This window comes from Eucalyptus grandis, chromosome 6, assembly GCF_016545825.1.
Source record: "Eucalyptus grandis isolate ANBG69807.140 chromosome 6, ASM1654582v1, whole genome shotgun sequence".
Classification (NCBI taxonomy): Eukaryota; Viridiplantae; Streptophyta; class Magnoliopsida; order Myrtales; family Myrtaceae; genus Eucalyptus; species Eucalyptus grandis.
Genome location: NC_052617.1, coordinates 31,528,181 through 31,547,383, shown reverse-complemented (window position 1 = coordinate 31,547,383; position 19,203 = coordinate 31,528,181).

Below are 19,203 nucleotides of genomic sequence, written 5' to 3'. Positions count from 1 at the left end.
GTGAACTTGATATTGGATTGTATTCTCTTGTGGCGCACCATACAACTTGCTTTGCAAATTGTGCTAGTTTAAGGTCACCAGAAACTTATTGACCGCAAGTTCAAAATAAAAATATCCTCCCTTGTCTCTAATATAACTAAAGGTTGTTGCTCTTGGGCCACCTGCCACGGTATACCGTCATTATGATAGCGGCTTGCCTACACATTCTCGAGGATTTCTTAAAACATGCCGTACAGTTTAAGGTTGCGTGAAGTTTATCTACCTGCACAATGACTCATATCTAGACAAGTTGAGATCATGCACATATCCAAAATCCAACATCATTCATTTTATATTTCAATTGTGTTATTTATTACCTAGTCAATTCAAATTGGATGCTCAATCAAGATGGAAGAGATGTTGCAGCCGGCTACATGGAACGTGGAGAAAGTATTATTGTTCATCATCAATTAAAAAGTCAAAATCAGCAGTTCAACTATATCAAATAATTAACAAACTATGGATTGACTATAAGATTTTCACGCTTGCCTGTTAAAAAGACCTGGGAATTAGTTAAACTATTCAAAATTCCTTAATTTTTTTTCCTAGTCATTAATTAAATAAAGGGCTTGTAGGTTCAATGACAATAGATATTACGGTCTATTACTTATAAAATTATTTTTAAAAAATAGATATGTTAATAAGAAAGAAAGAGAGGTAATAGAATAGATGAAAGTTAAAAAGAAGTGAATTTACATCTTTTAAGAATTCAAATTCAACATAAAGCATTCAAAAAGTTAACATATTTAAATCCTTAATCATGTCATGATCTGTTCAATTAACAGTACAATCTAGTTAAGATTAGATGCCGTGGGCATGACTCCACGAGTTCATGCTTAGACGGCTCGATCTTCTCGCATTGCCAGTAAGGTTAGGAGCACGATTTTAGACCGGCCTAGCAAGTAACTCTCCTTTCAAGCACGAGCCTACTCGCATTGGCCTGTAGGCTGAGTCATTTTGCAGAAACCCCACTAATAAATTAGGTCACCCGCCCTAAAAAGTGTACAGATTAATATAAAATATAGTGACTGAGCAAGTGTACCAAGAGGATTTTCTGCATATTTTACTAAGAAGATGGGTGTTTAATTAAATTAATCATTGTGATGAATTAATTAATTAATTAAAGAGTGGATTGTCAGTCACATTTTCAACGTCGCTGATTGGCTCCCGAAGGAAAGGGACGTCAGTATGCAATTATGGCCACCATCGTCGTCCCCAAAAGTAAGACACTTCATGGTTGGAGAAGCAAGCAACAGCAACATCCTCTGTCCTCTCTGTCTGTTGCTTTAGGACCGTCCAACTTCTTTCCTCCCATTTTTGCCTCTCCCTCTCTCTCTCAATTACACAAAACATGATGAATTTTCTAAATAATTCATGTTTGCCTACGAGTGATCAGTTCCCGATTTGGTTCCCAGTTCCTAGATTTTATGATTGGGAATCGGACTGACCGATCCTGGAACCAGGAATCAAACCAACTAATCAATCCGGTCCGATCTAGTGGAACCAGTAATTTGCAAGTTGAAGCAGAAAAGGCAAATTGAAGCGATCTAAATGACAAAGCCAAAGAGGAGGAAAGTGCAGTTGAATGTGAGCCCCCACGGCTTTCTAGTGTGGCCCAAGCAACCCATTCAGCACTTCGAATCACTGCAATCAATCATTTGATTCGTTTGTTATCTTCATTTTTGGGTTTTGATCTTTGTCTCTTTTTGTTTATGGAGGGGAAGTTGAAGAGGAGGGAAAGAAGGGAGAGGGACCTAAATGATGTGGTTCTTGAAGCTGACATTCTCTTTCTCTTTCTTGGTTCGGTACTCATTGTAGAGGACACTGATGAGGTATGCGATCTAGCTTCCCAAGAGATCATAGAAGATTGCAAGATGATCCCTGAGGTGAGAGGTTTAACTGGAAATGGAAGAAATTGGGAGGAAGGGTTTATTTCTTAAGAAATTTAAAAATATTACACACTCATCCACCCACCCTCACATATATAATCAACCGGTTTAATCGATCCAGTTCTTACCTTGGAACTGAGAATCGGACTGATCGACCACCAATTCTAAGAATGGGAACCAGGAACTAGACTGCCCTTTCTGGGAACCGCTCAGAACTGACCGGTTCGATCAGGTCCTAGCAGTTCTTGATTCAGGCACCTCCCATTTCACACCCTTACATTTGCCTTCAAATTTTCAATTATTGCAAATTACTTTGTATATTGTTATTTGTTGTGTCTTTAAATCTCTAGTTATTTTTTCCGTTAGCATGTGTGATGCGCCTGACTTTGAGAAGGTGAAAGTATATTTTAATCTTGTTCTTGAACCAAATCTCTATTTTACATTTGTTGCTGTAAAAAAAAAGGGAAAAAAAAAAAAAGAAAATGGAAAATAAATTAACTAAAATACTGATAAAAAAAAAGATATTAAAATAGTAGAAATGTGTTAGAATTTGATAAATGTAGCCATGTTAATAAAACTAAACATGATATTTTGAGAAAAGGAAGAATATGCGAGGAAAAGGCATCGACAACGAAAAGGTAAAATTGATATAAATTTGGGTATTCATTAATGTACATTTTAAGAGTTAATTAATGTGAAAATAATTAATAAATAAATCAATGTAAAAGCTGATTGAATAATAAAATTAGAGAAAATTTGATATAAGAGTCTAAAGTGCTCTTACTTTTTCAAATAAGGGTCTCAAGTAGATCTTAATTAGTCGTGGTTGTTTTAAATAAGGGCTAGAAATAACTATGGTTGTTTCAAATGAGGATTTGACCTTATTGGTCGTTGGCTGGCTAAATATTCCGATCAATCGAAGGGTGTTTTTGTCCAATTATAATTATAATTATAATTTATATTTGATTCTTTTTTGTTGTTTTTTAATTTTCGGAGAGGGCCGGCTCTTGTAAGCAAAGGATGGCGAGGGGCTTGGCCACCCTTGTCTGCTGCTAGTAAGCACTGGCTAACCCTCGTCGGCCGAGGAAGAGATAGCCGTCGTTGAAGTAGAGGGAGGCCTTGCTACGAAGGGCGTGCTTGGCCATTGCCGGGGACAAGTATCGAGCCTGAGACTCGGGAGACACCATTCTCGATCACTAATCACACCTCAGACCTCGATTGGGGTTGCATATAAGCTTTCTGCTTGCTCAGGAAGGACTATGACTATGTCATTGTCTTGTGCAGAGGGGCCACCTTATGTAAAGGCTCGAGCTTCGGGGCGTGATGTTAATGGGGAAGATTGAAGAGAGGGAATCGAGGAGGGGACTAACCAAGGGTGCTTGCGTTGATGTAATAAGCGGAAGTCAATTAAGGAAGCAAATCATGGTCGATCTTGCTTCCCTTTTTTTTTTGTCTTGTCTTCTCTTCCCCTTCTGCGGCAAGGGCAGCCTCCCCACAGTGAGGGTCGCCTTGCCAGCCACCGGCAAGAGTGGCCCTCACCAGATAGGTAAGGGCGATCCGGTAAGTGCAACTCTTGCCTAGCCCTCTCATGGTATCGTCAGTAGTCGATTGGCCATCGACAAGAAGAAAGAAAAACTAGAAAAAAAAGAAAAAAAAAAAGAAAGAAAAAGGAAAAAATAAACAAAAAAAAACAAAAAAAAACAAAAAAAATAAATGACTAAAATGCCCTTAACTAGCCAAAAAGTCAAGTATTTATTTGAAACATACATAGTTACTTCAAGCCCTTATTTGAAACAAAATCCACTTGAACCTCTTATTTAAGAAAATGATGGTACTTTATGCTATTATTTGAAACAATGTCTACTTTATGCATTTATTTGAAATAATGAAGGCACTTCATGCTATTATTTGGAATTTTTCCATAAAACTATCTAACAATACTATATAAGGAAATTTTGTCCTTGACTCATAGAAAGAAATGATAAATTGAAATCTAAAATAATAATTTTAAATCATTCTTTATTAGCTCACCTCTTGTGTTGATTAAACATCTATAAATATATAATAAGTATCAAATATTTACGATTTGACCTATATATTATTGAGTCATTTTCCATTTCTATTTAATTGTGTCTATTTTTCATAAAGTATCTTATTATTTCTATTAAATTATTCACTATATTAGAACATTTTTTTAAATATTTTATAGATACTTATTTCTTCTTTTATTAATATTTTATTTAATTAATTTCTCTATCGTTATCTTTTCATTTTTGTAGAAATGAATAATAAAAGAGAGATTCCTTTAAATATGAGATGATAATACGCTTTTACCCCTTGGAAGTTATGTACAATCCACGTGCTAACGGAAAAATATAACGTAAGGTTACATTTAATGGGTGACTGTTAATAGGGTGGGTTAATTCTCCTTTGTAATCAAACTGGACAAGGTCAATTTTCAGTTTGTGGAATTAGGAACCGACCATATCCACTCTAAAACTATACTAGACCAAACTTATTAGTCCTGTTCTGGTTCCGGGTTATGGTGGAGTTCCCATTCTCGTAAGTTCTTAAACATATTGAAATTTACTTTAGTATAGGATGAAATTACTAATTTTTAGAAAGTTACTAGTAAAAGAAGAGACTATTCCCACAAATAATTTATAATTTTTATCATTGCTAAACTTTGAGTTGGTTTTGTAGATTCTATCTAGTCGGTTTAGTTCTACTCAATTCTTCCACAAGAATTGATAACTAAACCGGTTATTCCTGATTCCAACTATTGAAAATGGGAACTAGATCGCTTTTCATAGAAATCACCTAGATTGACTGGTTTCGTCTAATATGATTTCCGAATTTAACTAGAACCAATGCACGCCCCTATCTCTGGCCGGAACAAAATGAATGTTCAAGGGGCTAACTCGGAAGCTGCGTGCTAACTCTATAATTTGGAGAAGTTTCAAGTAATTTACCCTTTTGTTCAATTTTTTATTTTCCATTTCCTGGTGGAGGTGGCTCTTCGGTTCCTGAAACGTGAAAGAAATTTGAAAAAAATAAAAATGCAAAGAGAGAGAGAGAGAGAGATCCATGCACCTAAGCGCGGGCCCCCACTGAAATCACGTTTGCGGTCTTGGAAGAATAATTAGGGGTCGCTGAAGATGCATCGGAATCAACGGCTGGGATTTAATATGTGCGATTCGCCATCCATAGAATGCAAGGACATGGTGCCTTCAATGGCGTAGCAACGTGACCACCCCCTCGCCTGTTGGGCACATAGGAACATCTCATCATTGTTGGCCTCCCTCGAAAGCACCACGCCAGGTTGGCGGGATCCATTATTTATTTGCCGGCCGGCGCCATCCACCAATCCCTCCCGGTTGTCAAGAGACTTAAGGTGCGCTTGACAAAATTTCTGGAACATAAATTGATTTCTAGCCAGAAATTGATTTTTCAATTTCTATTTCATAAATTGAGAAGTTAAAAATTTTAGCTTCTCATTCTTTTTCAAATCTATTTATAGAATAGAAATCTGTTCTAGAAATAGAAAAATCAAATTGCATTATCAAACGGATTTTTGTTCCAAATCTATTTCGGAGAATAAAGAAACGGAGAAATAGAGAAGTAGAAATTTTATCGTGAGCGCCCTTAAAATATCACAAATTATCCATAATTCTGGTCGGTGGTTGATTTGAAATGCACTGGACAGTTAGGATAAACTCGTACTCTCTTTTGGTGATTTTGTCCTGTTCGAATATAGGTCAAGCCTTCCATAGAAATCCTCGAGGCATTGACTGTCCAGGGGGAGGGGTTAAAAGTGGGTATGAAAGATTATTCTCTAGAATTGTGCAAATTTAACTATGGATTGAGTAATTGTCCCACCCGATGTTATGGCTGAATATGTTATCCAAAGGAGGTAAATAGGGGATAATCAAAACTTGATACATTTTTGCAAAATTATCAAGATCAAGTTTGATGTATGCAGGAATAGTTTAACATATGCAAGAGTAAGTAAATGATATTAAGTGTAGTTACTTGTATAAGAAAAACATGGAAATAAGTAAAGAGAGAATGCGATGCCCTAGAACATCATGCATGACATGAGATTTTTCCATCAATTATTTATTTTATCTTTCTTTTAGCCACGCAAAAGCATAATAAAATAATTACATCATATTAGAATGGAAGTTTTGACTAGTATAAATAATTACATATCCATCTTTTTATATCTTCATTCACCCAAGTATTAATACAGGCACCAAAATAAATAAGATACAATGCATTAACCTTGGGAAGAAGGTCGGGTCATTTGTCGATACGACGTGCATACTCCTACACCAAAAACTTGTCTATACAAAAGCCAAGTCACTCAGTACAAATCAACAACCTACACCAAAAACTTGTCTATACAAAAGCCAAGTCACTCAGTACAAATCAACAACCTTACTCATGAACACATTGCCATTGCCCTTGAAGCCAAGGGGACCATCAAAGACCCTCAGCGGTCCAATCAACTTCTCATTGATATTAAAGTACCAAGCAGCAAATTGATGGGGGACCCACTCCTCCAACCCCACATCAACCCATAAATTGGACTTACATTTAGTATAAACTAGTGTTGAATTGGGTATGAGCACATTTAGATATTCACCTATCGAAATACACAAGAACTCTAAAGAGCAATGGGTGATCCATCCTACAAATTTATAAACGAAGGAATGAGCCAAATCTCGATATACATACCACTCCTCCAACCCCACATCAACCCATAAATTGGACTTACATTTAGTATAAACTAGTGTTGAATTGGGTATGAGCACATTTAGATATTCACCTATCGAAATACACAAGAACTCTAAAGAGCAATGGGTGATCCATCCTACAAATTTATAAACAAAGGAATGAGCCAAATCTTGATATACATACATACATACATACATACATACATACATACATACATACATATATATATATATATATAAATATAAATATATCTTTATGTCTAATATAGGAGATCCCCTTACTGCTCAATATGATACCAACAGAACAATATGGGTTCAAGATAGGTACAATTTAATCATGTATGACAAATAAAGATGTAAATGCACCATTTATTCTATCGTGATATGCCAATAGGGACCACTAAGCAATGTCACATTAGATGATTCACCCAAATGCAAGCAGATGTCATATCACTTTATGATACATAGATATCACATGGTAGCTTACTAATATACATAGGTGAGTTTCTAACTCCTATTCGTCACGTTGGGACCCATCTTGACTAGCCGTTGAATAATTTTGATGATCAATTTAGCTTATGAAGATCAACAACACAGCCACTAGAGATTTAATTGTCAATACAATCAAATCTTCCGAGCAATAGTGTAATTTCCATTAATAGAGGAAATGATCTTTTTTCACCAAAATGATTGACGATTGATTAAATTCTCCTTTGTTTATCTCTTCCAAAGTTCCAAGCTAGTGGCTTGTTGTCAATATTCTTGAGACTTAGATTGATAATCAAATTAATATCTGGATCCTCAAATCAGAATGTGTAATCACGTCTCACGCACATTAAGATAAGGTAATATAGAAGAGAGCTGCTCATATTAATGATCAATGAGTCTATCCAAGCTTTCCATTGGTAGTTGACTAACATATAACTTTCCATTTGATCTTCCTAAGTACATTAGGGATCAAGGCTTCTCAGAACTAGTCCCCTTATGGAGCCTCCATGTCTCAATGAACCGTTCCTTCTTCTCCATACTTTTCACCGTCTATTATGGTCGTCCCGGTCGTCACAAGTCTTTTCACTTTGTACTTAGGATTACATCAATGGTGATAAAGCTTCCTTATATCAAATTATATCCGAAACGAAACATCTGCATCTATAGAGTAATAATGAGCAATATATCGTCTTGTCAACTTCATGATACCTTATGAGGTTTTCTCAACACCCAAAACCTATTTGGCGAAATACCAGTTCAAAATAATAATAAAAAGAACATATCATGTAGGTCTCTAGAACTACCTTAGAAATTTGACCCCATGAGTTCAACAAGTTTTGAGATATCCTTTACGTTGTTTTATTTCTTTTATTAAATCAAACATTACATTTTCTTGTTAACTCATTTAAAAAATTAAATCGATGACATAATACACATTCGTGTAAATAGTAACATAGCTCCGTAAAATATAGTATCACAAAAGTATAGCAGCACTTTACATTTAAAATAAAAATAGATATATACTTTTGATCTGATAATGATATATTTTCATGAGTTAATATCTAACCAATTCTTTTTCAAAAATTTAAAAGGCATTAAGATTACAACTATTAAAAATATTCTTCCATCTAATTACCATAAAAATATATGCATTGGGAGAAGGATAATGATGGAGTGAAAACTATTGTAGCGAACCCACTTTAGTGCCAAAACTTATCAATCGATTATTTAATTGCCATAACTTTTGAAAAGTGATCGCTTAAGTGACTTCAATGATTTAGTTTATTGGAAACCAACATGGCATTATTTTAATGCTGATAGCTTGTCAAAGTTCCTTGGATGGATGGTTTCAAAAAGTTTAAAAACTAGATTGATATTTGTTAAAGTTTTGACACTAAACACTCTAAACTATGTGGTGGATAAACTGTGCACCAACCAATGTTACTGAATGCATCAATTTTCCACAAAGAATTGAGAGTTAAATTCATTTTCAAACGTGCCACGGCATTGCAATTTATTTTCACAAGCCTCGAAACACCACTGTTCAATCTCAAAACAGAGCAAGATTATAGAAGTCAAAAGGAAGATAAGAACAGAAGGTGAAGCACAAGCTTCCCTTTTTTTTGGAGGCAAGCAAATAGATTTTGTGACTTAAAATGAAATCATTTGGAGGGAGAAACAAGGTTGGTTCTATGGTTTTGAGCATGACTCTAACAAAGCAGTAAAAATGATGGCAAAGCTAAAATATTTGCTTTGTGATGTTTGCTTATAGCTGATTACATTGTTTTTCTTTTCCCTCAAATTGAACTTCGTATCACACTCAGTATCTTAAGTTTACAACGGATTAATTAGTGGCTAAACTTTATTAAAGACCACCCAAATGCCAATTTTTTTTTGAATCGTCAATTTAAATGACTTCAACAAGTTCTTAATAGTGTCATGTCATATTTTCTAGTAAATTAAGTCGTCGGAGCCACTTAAATGATTGGTTTATAAAAGTTATGACACTTAAAATGATTGTTTTAAAATTTTTGATAATAAAGAGAATTCCATAAAATAATTTAGGCACCAACAATATCCTTTTCCTTAATTTATTTGCTGGAACCTTGCATATAATGTACATGATATGGGTACCTTTGGATATATTATCGGAATTATACCATGTATTACTGATTCTAAACTTTTTGAATCAGAAATCCATTGTATAACCTCTATCAACCACATTCAAATCAAGTTTGTTCACAAATTTAATAAGCTTTAGGGAAGAAGTCACAAAAAAACTCTAAAATATACCCATTGTAACACATTTACCCGGACTTTTTTTTTTATGCCATTAAAAACCTCAAACTATGCCGATCTGGCAAAGGTCTGGCCAACGACACGAGCCATCAAGATTTGCGCATGCACTTCACCCCTTGTGCATCTCCTTTTCCTCACAGCCATGCCTCGGGGTAATTATTCATCATCAAATTCACAACTTTTTCATATTTTTTTAGTTCTTTACTCCACATGCTAATGTGGATATCCATCTAAGTGATTAACAAATATTAAAGGGTAAAATTCACTGAAAATTCCAAATTACAACTACTTAACACATATATCCCACATTTTTTATGACACAAAAATGTCAAATTTATATACGTGTAACATATTTACTCCAAAAATTGTACTTGTATGACACATTTATTTCAAATTTTTTTAATATAAAAACTCCAGACTTATATCTATTTGATAAAATTATCCAAAACTTATTTTTTATGATACAAAAAATCTCAAACTTAGACTCATTGTATATTCATTCTCCATCAAAACTTTTTTTTTCATTTTTCAGTCTTCCTTCCTCCTTCATTTTCATCACCACTGTCCTTGCTGCCACTATCACCATCATCCTCACCATCGCAAATGAATGGAGAAAATGAAAGAGCAAGTTAATATAACAAAAAAAGGAAAAGGAAAGAGAACAAGCAAAAACATATGATGGGTTATCAACACGGTTCATTTTATGTCATCCATATAAGTAGCCATATAAGATTTTCAGTTGTGTTGGTTAATAGAATTTTTATAAGGATAAATGTGTTACATGGTACAAATTAAGTTTAAGGCTTTTTATGTTATAAAAAAAAATTAGAGTAAATATGTCACACAATTACAGGTTGAGGATTTACAATATTATTAAAAAAATTGAGATAAATATTTCATAATAAAAATAATTTAAGATATGTTGTGATTTTTTTCCCATACATAAATTTAAAAACTTGGTTGCAAACAACAACCGTCGGCTTACGTGGAGTCTACCATCATTTCTTGATTTGGCTACTTCACCCTCTCCTCATCTGCCACGTGTACTGTTACGATCATGCCAGTTGTACTGGCCAATGATTGGGTGGAACCACGATTGGCGGAGCGGGATTAGATAATCGGGGAAGACCCGAGCGTCGGGACGATGGCCATCCGATAAGTAGCCGGGAGGCTAAGTTTTTTTTTTCGATTAGGATGGCAGTTGAATCATTCGAATGATGATGGGACGTGACTTTTGCCCTCTCATCAACGCGCTTACCAATTCTGATAAGAATATAGAATAAAAGAGCGCTCGCCGCTCGTAATGCTTTGTAAAAGATTGATTGTTCGTTAAGGCTCGTACTGAGTTCTGGAATGATGAAGCATGTTGGGAAACTTTAATAAAGAAACATTACAGAAGAGGGGCCACAAGCGTAAGCCCTTTCGTCATTATAGCAATCCTCTTGATTGATCCGTCCGCTTTTGTAATTGCATCATTCTGCCACATCCTTGGATCACTTCCCAAACTTGAGTAGATTCATTACCAATATATATATATATGCTTAGCTCCTTTGTTTGAGTTGCGAGGACTTGGCCCACACATCAGAGTCCCATGTTTAGATTGAGATGACCTAATTTACGTGTTGGGTCCGGGGTTTAGTGCCGCTGAGACCTGGGTCCAAGACCGCATCCCAACTATGAGAATCAAGGACACAATGGGGGCACTGAGGACCTTGCACCCAGGACATAAGGATCCCGAGTCAAGGCAATACAAGACTTAGGCTAGGGTTGTGAGGTCTCGGGTCTGTATTTGACATTCAAAATTTTCAATGTTTGATAATAATATTTTTAATGTTTTTCCACATTGTAATCGGCCAGAGTTTGATGTATTAAAATTAAATCGATAAAATGTTGTTGTGCATGTAACAAGACAAATACCGATTTACTGCTATATTAGTTCAAGATGTGGATGGATAAACTTCAAATTTCATATATGAGGATTTTCGAGTTTAAATTTATTATATTGAAATTTTCCTAGCATTCGGCATTTTTCACCAATAGTTTTAGTGGGTTTACAGATTTATTAGTATTTAACATGGACATTAATTTCCTTATTTTTCATCCCAATTTATTAGAAGTTTTGATAACTTAATAAAATATTTACTTTGGGAACCACATAAATGAACCATTTGTTATCCTTTAACTTGATCCACCTCTCTCCATGCTCAATCAATTATATCAAAACCCCATATTCTTAGTGACATTAAACCTAATCTAGTTTTGAGATCATGCTACGTTATCTATGTTAATAAATAGTCCTTTGTATTATATGTTGAGTGGTAAGGTGATATCCTTTTTAATTTACTGAGCTTCGATTTTATCTTTAATCTTTTAGATATGTAGGTTGGATCATTCCGCCCCCATTGCTTTTTGGAGCTCTTATGCATTTCGATTGTGTACCTGGATTAGTAGTAGTGTATATTGAAGGCTTTATTGGTATTGGGCTTAAGGCTCATCCGCCCAAGTTGGGCCCAGAAAGCCCGGCCCACGGGAATAGGGCCCGTGGAAGGAGATAGGTATAAAAGGGAGGAGAGAGAGAGACATAACACCGGTTGGAACAATCAGTACGTACGCTTCCTTTCTCCCGCGCACTCTCTCTCTCAAAAAGAAAAAGAAGAAACAGTAAGGCTTTGGCAATTTCTTCTTCCCTTCATTGCTTAATCGAATCGAACAGGACCGTTTCTCTTCCTCTTGTCGGCGTTGGTGTTTAATCTGTGGCTAACAAGGTACGCTCGAATCCGTGGTGTGCTTTACAATCGGTGATGCGTGTTTTCCGGCTTCGTCTTCCGCATTGATTTAGGGGTTCGATTCGGTGTCGAATCCGGTTTTCGGGGATCAGTCATTCCCAACATTGGTATCAGAGCCTAGTTCATGTTTTCCCGATCAATTTGATGTTTTTTTTTTTTATTGATTTTTCGCAAAAGCTTTTCGGCCGTACGGATCGGGGCGAGAAATCCCAAAACCCGAGCGTTGTTCGGCCATTTTTCTGGGTTTTCGTAGGTCGAAATCAAATTCTGAGAGCACTGGGTGAAAGGCGACGTCGAGACGAGTCCGGGGATAGGTCGAACGCCACCGGAAGACGCCGCACGCGCCCACACGCGCGGCCGGAAGGCGCTGCGCGTGGGCGCGACGTGCCCGGAGGCGTTGGATCGCCAAGCGCGTGCGGCACACGCGCCGGTCGGCGAACCAGCGCGTGCACGCCACCGGCGGGCGAACCGGCACGCGCTGGTCCGCGGACCGACGCGTGCTAACGTCACGCGATGACGTCATCGTGACATCATCCAACGGTCGGTAATCGCTCGGATGACGTCACCGATGACGTCATCGACGACGACGTTTCGCCGGGCGGTCACCGGCCGGCGACCCGACCCGACCGGCGACCCGACCCGACTCGCGTAAGCAGGTACGCGCCCAGCAAGTGCTGGATGACGTCTGCGTGACGTCATCCCCGCACGCGCGAGGCACGTGCGGTCGGTCCGCGCGAGCTGTCCGACCGGTTCGACCGGCCCGACCCGCCTTTGCCCGTTGACCCGACGACCGTTGACCGTTGACCGTCCGTTGACCCGGTTGGACCGTTGACCCAAAAAAAAAAAAGGAATTTGTTTCTTTTTCAGTCATGCCTATGTGGATTATAAGTAATCCATTTTTAATTCTGCATTTGTTGCATGAATTTTGGAAAATTATGTATTTTCCTTTATATTTAATATGGATTATAAGTGATCCATTTTTAGTTCTGCATTTGTTGCAGGAACTATGATGCGTTATGCAAGGATACTCCGCAATCCCGAGAACGGACAAGGGAAATGCAAGACTTAAGAGGCGATGACGAGTTAGCTCATTATCGGTGGCATGACGGTGATTTAGTATCACATGTGGTCAGGGTCAATCAGATGATACAGGAAATCATCTGGAATGGTTATCTTATGCCGGATTTTGAGAAAGTGCCGGCTTTGATGAACACTTTTCCACCTGAATGGCAAGCAGTGTTGGATCGGCTATGAGAGGTCAACGTGGTCCCGGGTTATAGGAGGCTGGTGGAAGCTTTTGTAAGAGAGCACTATAGGATTGAGTTGGCTAAAACTTCAACCATTAGATTGAGCGCCACATGGCGTCGAGTGAATGCGCCTTGGAGGCGACATGAAAGCTCTCCAAAATTTTTCCATGGTTGGCAAATGTACCTTGTTTTTCTCGATGTTTTGGCGATAGATTAGAAGGGACATTCACTATTTATTTCTTTGATTAATTATGTAATGTTTACTACACGATTGTTGTTGATGTAGCAACCGATATGTTAGTTGTATCATGTGAAAGCATTGTTATTTTATTCGATGTTAAGATTTTATTTGCTTTCGCTATTCTTTGGTTCTTTGTGGGTAATTAGTGGGTAGTAATAGAAGTTTTTTTTTTTTGTAACTTCATAGAATTTATTTGCATAAGACAATTATATTAATAATAATTTTGAGTTAGAATTTTTGGAGGATGATTGGAAACATAGTGACCTTTTGATTCCGAAGACGTACTTGAAATTATTCATTAATATGATGGGTCTATGCAAATAGGGATGCATAAATGATAGGCATTAATTATTCGTGCATGTATGTCTGATGTGTTCAGAACGATGGTTCAGCAACTAAGAATGTAATTGCTGATATGAACGGCTACTATTATGAAATATTGAATATGAAGATTCAATATGTGCTGGAAAAGCAAGAAGCACTAGAAGCTCTTGACCATGTTATGGAAGATCTTGAGGATGCTGTGCGCCACCTTGAGCTGGTAGAGGACCGCTTGACGGCATGTGAGCCGAAAATAGATATTTTCAATCTTGGTTCTAGCTCGAAAAGGCTTTGTGCTAGAAGCGCAAACGTATTGATTCATTCAATATGTGGGAATGCAAAGGATCAAGTCCTTATTGCAAGAAATCAAGAGTTAACCAACACAAGAGAGGAAAACGTCCTCAAGTGAAGAAAATGTCAAGGGTGAAATGTTACAATTTGTGACAAGAAGGGTCACTATGCTCGCGATTGTTGTGAGCCAAAGAAGGTAAACACCTCTTGTACATTTGAGAACTTTGATTATGTGTCAAATTCTGAATTATTGGCTGAATCCAATCCTTTGTGGACTGTAGATTCAAGAGCGACAGACCATGTAGCAAAGGATAGAGGATCCTTCATGGAATTCCGACGATACCAATTGGAACTAAGTGGATCTATATTGGAAATACTCTAGAGCTGAAGTTAAAGGGATTGGCACTTGCCAATTGAACATGCATGGTGGACGCATCTTGATGTTCTATATACTCTGGAGATTCGTCGAAATTTAAGTGTCTATTTTAGTGTTGGTCAAGCTTGGTTTTTATATGAACTTCCATAATAGAGGTGTAGATTTGTGTTTATATACAAACTACTATGATTTTGGTCACTTTCTGGATGGTTTTATTGTACTAAATGTTGACTGTGGTGATGTCAATATGTTATTCCCTTGTTTCACGTCTTCTACTTTATATGATAATGATGTGAATATGGTGGCATGCTAGAATTGGTCATATGGGCCAACAACATATGAAAATACTAGCCAAAGAGGGCTTGTTAGGCAATATTGAAAAGTCGATTTGCTCATATGTAAGCATTGTCTAGAAGGGAAAACGACAAGGAAACCATTTGAAAAAGGTAAAAGAGCTGAATTTCCTCTGCATTTAATCCATTCTGACGTCGGTGGTTCAATGAATGTGAGAGGAAGGCATGGGGCTGTTTATTTCATCACTTTTATAGATGATTCTACTCGATTCGGATATGTCTATTTGATTTCTCATAAATCTGAAGCATAAGTTGTTTCAAAATGTTTATGAACTTGGTAGAAAATCAATTAGACAAGAAAATAAAAGTATTTAGATCCGATCGAGGTTGAGAATATTTATCGATGAGTTCAGAAAATTAATGTGGTGAAAAGGAATAGAAATACAGTTGTCTATTCCATATACTCATCAACAAAATGGTGTTGCAGAGAGAAGAAACAGAATCCTACTGGAAATGGTTAGGCCCATGATGGCGTATGCTAACTTACATATCACTTTTTGAAGTGATGTGTTGTTAATCTTTGCCTAAATACTTAATGGGTACCTTCCAAATCAGTTAGTTCCACTCCATATGAGTTATGGATAGGTAGAAAACCGGACTTAAGTTTTCTTAAGTCATGGGGTTGTGCTGCCTATACACATGAGTCTTCTCACAAGTTTGGGAAATTAGGTCCCAAAGGAAATAAGAGTATTTTAATGAGATACTCCGAACACTCGAAAGGGTATGTGTTCATAGGTGAGCAGGAAAGTGGGAGTATAACTGAATTTGAATCACGGGATGTCACATTCTTAGTGGATGAATTTCCTAAGAAGGGCGAAATAGGGGAAGTTTAGTCCCTATTTGAAACATTGGATCAAGATAATGATATTAGTAGAGTTCGTCCAAGTGGGAGTAATATGAGAAGTGATGAATTAAATTCAACTCATTGTCAATTACAACCACATGATGAGACAACATCATCATTATCTAATCCAAGTGGGAGCATAATGGAAAATGATGTGCTAAGTGTACAATCTTCCAAACGGCGAACCGCCAAAGTATTCCCCGTCGACGTTTTGACATTGAAGGGGGAACTTTTATGATTGCTCCACAAGATGAGGATGAGCCAATGAATATTAATGAGGCTCTGAATTGCCCTAATAAGGAAATATGGATTTATGCAATGAAAGAGGAAATGGAGTCAATGAAATCAAACCAAGTCTGGGAACTGGTTGATCTTCCAAAAGGGACGCAGAGCTATTGGGAACAAGTGGGTTCTCAAAATAAAGCGAAAGGCTGATGGCTCGATAGAAAGGCATAAGGCTCGCCTTGTGGCGAAGGGGTATAATCAACAAGAATGAATTGATTATTAAGATACATTTTCTCCTGTAGTAAGATTTACCTAGATTTGCATTATTTTGGCAATAATGGTTAGTATGGATCTTAAGTTGCATCATATGGATGTAAAGACTGCTTTCCTCAATGGAGAATTAGAGGAAGAAATATATATGGAACAACCTGCTGGTTTCATAGTGAAAGGCCAAGAAGAAAAGGTATGTCGACTTTGGGGGTCGATATATGGCCTTAAGCAGTCATCAAGACAATGGTATATACGTTTTCATAATGCCATAATGGTATATGACTTTACAATGATAGACAAAGGATCATTGTGTATATATCAAAAGATTCTAAGATCAATTTGTGATCATATCATTATATGTTGATGATATACTAATTGCCGGAAGTAATATGGAGTTTGTTAATACTGTCAAAAGTTGGTTGTCTTTCAATTTTGAATTGAAAGATATGGGATTGTAAACCCATAGACACTCCTATTGCAAAAGGTGAAGGATTGAGCCATAGACTATGTCCAAGGACTCCACAAGAGAAGGAACAAATGAAACATGTTCCTTATGCTAGTGCTGTTAGAAGCTTTATGTACGCTATGATGTGTACAAGACCTGACATATGTTTTGCAGTTGGAATGGTGAGCAGATACCAATCCATTCCATGTCAAGCACATTGGAAAGCCGTTAAAAGAATACTATGGTATCTAAAGGGAACTGCTGATTATATGCTGAGTTATTAAGGAAAGGATCTGCGACTCAAAGGCTATTTTGATACTGATTGGGAAGGAGATTTAGATGGAAGAAAATCTATCTTTGGGTTTGTTTTCTTACCGAATAATGGCACCATATGTTGGAGCAGTAAGAAACAAAAGTGTATAGCCTTGTTCATGACGTAAGTTGAGTTCGTGGCATTATCAGCAGCAGTATAAGAAGGTGTTTTGGCTTAAGAGATTTTTTGGATCATTTATGTGTTATTGGAAGTGCTGCAGATTCATTGTTGGTTAACTGTGATAGCCAAGCAGCAAAAGTGTACACCAAAGATCCAAAATATCATGGCAAGACCAAACATATAGATACCAAGTATAATTTTGTCAAAGATATGATTGCACGAAAAGATGTGAACTTATAGTACATACTACGCATAGAATGGTAGCAGATCCTATGACAAAGCCAATACCTAGAGATGTGTTTTGTGGCTATATGAAATCTCTAGGATTGCGTAGAGGCTGATGTACTGAATATTGTAATTTCCCTAAGTGTTCACAATTTGATGAATATGTGTTTTCATCATTAATGCCTATGAATCTTTGTTTGATCTTTATGCATCTTAATGCTCAGTGCATTACTTAAAGTTGAGAAAGTATGTCGGACAAATAAAAGATTAGCCCACTCACACGGGTAATCGCCTCTATTTCTTGTGTGATAAATAGAGATGAGACTGTTTTTAAGCTTATTATCTAGGTGATAATCGAGAGCTCAAGCTTAAAGCACGTATGTCGCCTTAACTAAGTGTTAAGATGAGGATATAATACTTACTATGTCCGAAAGTAAAATACCCCACATATTTTACTTTATCTGTCTAAGATGCCAGATGTGAGTTCTGATGAATTTTGTGAATGAGTAGATACGTGAACTCAAGTTAGACATTGGGTATGTCTGAATTATCATCTGTACGGTATTGAAAGGTGTAGACATACGCTCCATGGGAAAGGAGTTGATACCGTAATACGTATTTCATACTACGTATGCATGAGACGACCAATAAGAGTGGCAAAAGTTTGATCTCAATTTTTTTATGTCGTGTGAGACTCTTGAGGAAAAGAGTTTCTCAATTTTTAGTCCCCTCATGACTCTTACTTATTCTCAAGATTTCTATTTAGTGTTTGTTATCTTAGGATGTTGCCAATGGTCATTAGTTTGATTCGATCTAATGGGGCATTTCTAGAAAAGCAAGCTGAACTGAAATTGAGAGTTTGAAGGGAAGAGGAAGATTGATTTTGGAGAATCACATTGTAGTTTTGTATTCACCGGTTAACCAATTATGACTGTTTTTGTGATAATCATAATTGTGAATACAATATATCATTGTTTGAAAAAGATCAAGAGAGATATAAATGTGATCAATCGATCTAGGGTACTGCATACTAAATCTACTCGGAGTGTGATGTCCATTATGAGCTGCTATATATTCCTAACGAGATGTATAGCAACGAGCTCTCAAAGAGTATCTTTGGTCGCACGGATTATTCACCGGTATGAATGTTGAAAAGAGGTAAAGAGAAATCTTGTTCGGCCCACCATGTATGAGTGGGAGATGAAGGCTTTATTGGTATTGGGCTTAAGGCCCATCCGCCCAAGTTGGGCTCAGAAGCCCGGCCCACGGGAATAGGGCCCGTGGAAGGAGATAGGTATAAAAGGGAGGAGAGAAAGAGACATAACACCGGTTGGAACAATCGCACGTACGCTTCCTTTCTCCCGCGCACTCTCTCTCTCAAAAAGAAAAAGAAGAAACAGTAAGGCTTTGGCAATTTCTTCTTCCCTTCATTGCTTAATCGGATCGAACATGACCGTTTCTCTTCCTCTTGTCGGCGTTGGTGTTTAATCTGTGGCTAACAAGGTACGCTCGAATCCGTGGTGTGCTTTAGAATCGGTGATGCGTGTTTTCCCGGGCTTCGTCTTCCGCATTGATTTAGGGGTTCGATTCGGTGTCGAATTTGGTTTTCGGGGATCAGTCATTCCCAACATATACTAAGTGTATTTACACTGTATGAATTTACATGTGGTTTCCAAAATGGACACCCATTAA